Source organism: Nomascus leucogenys, chromosome 4 (assembly GCF_006542625.1).
Source record: "Nomascus leucogenys isolate Asia chromosome 4, Asia_NLE_v1, whole genome shotgun sequence".
NCBI classification, from domain to species: domain Eukaryota; kingdom Metazoa; phylum Chordata; class Mammalia; order Primates; family Hylobatidae; genus Nomascus; species Nomascus leucogenys.
This window is the reverse complement of record NC_044384.1, coordinates 110,783,515-110,784,628: the sequence shown is the minus strand read 5'-3', so window position 1 is coordinate 110,784,628 and position 1,114 is coordinate 110,783,515. Positions and strand designations below refer to the sequence as shown.

The following is a 1,114-nucleotide window of genomic DNA, read 5'->3' as shown; positions in this document are numbered from 1 at the left end:
GGGAAAGGTGTTTTCCCCACATCAATCCAGCTTTGGGGACATTCTATTAGTGACATATGCTCCTTCTCCCTAAAACAACAATGAAGTGTTCTGTGTGCTAATAGCATAGCTTTAAAAAAAAAAGTAAAACAAAATTCTGCATTTTTATAAAACTTGATAAAAACAGTATTTCAAGCTGTACAGTCACCAGAAGTAAACAGTTATCAAAAATGCACATGCTTCACTTGGCATCTCCAGCGCCTTCAGCTTTCTGTGCCTGGTCTGTTTTGGCACCTCCATTTTCTGCAGGGTTATTCCCCTCCTTGCCAGCGTCAGCTTTTCCCTTTTTCCCTTTGGGTACCTTCTCTCCCTTCTTTGCAGGGGCCTTTTTAGGCTTGGGCTCTGGCTTTGGAGGAGCAGGTTTAGCGGACAACCTCATGGATCTTCTCTGTGGTTCATCCTTCACCTTGGCTTTATCTCCTTTAGCATCCCTTTCAGCCTTTCTCTTGGGCATGGTGGTGGTGGCGACGGTGGTGGGACATAGGTGCTGGGCGCAGGATGCAGCAGCACACTTGCTTTCATTGTCCGGGGATCATTCTCACCTCTTCTTCTTCGAAGATGCTCTCTTTCTTTGGTGAGATTCTTCCCTTCAGCCCTTCTCTTCTCTCAAGACCTTCTCTCTTCTGTTCTCTGCCTCAGATGGCATTGCTATTCCATGGCTAAAGTCTCAGGGTATAACATCCACCCTCATCACTTGGTAGGATGACCAACTCGTCCCAGTTTATCCAGGACTTTCCTGGTTTTAACAATAAAAAAGCTTGTCTCCCAGGGAACCCCTCAGTCCCAGACAAGCCAAGATGGTACTATGATTTGAATATTTATCTTCTCCAAAGTTTACATTGAAATTTAATGTGGCAGTACTTGACAGGTAAGGCCTTTAAGGGGTGATTGCACCTAAAGGTCTCTTCCCTCATGAATGGATTAACCCATTCACGGATTACTGAATTAATAAGTTATCATTGGAGTGGGGCTGGTGGCTCTATAAGATGAGGAAGAAAGAACTAATTTAGCACATTCATCCCCGTCACCATGAGATGCCCTGCATAGACCCAGGACTCTTCAGAGAGTCCCCACC

At 45.2% G+C, this 1,114-nt stretch overlaps 1 pseudogene; it reads right to left on the bottom strand.

Moving 5' to 3' along the window:
- Positions 1 to 220: 220 nt before the first annotated feature.
- On the bottom strand, positions 221 to 493 carry LOC105740744 (annotated as a pseudogene).
- Between the last annotated feature and the right edge of the window lie 621 nt (positions 494 to 1,114).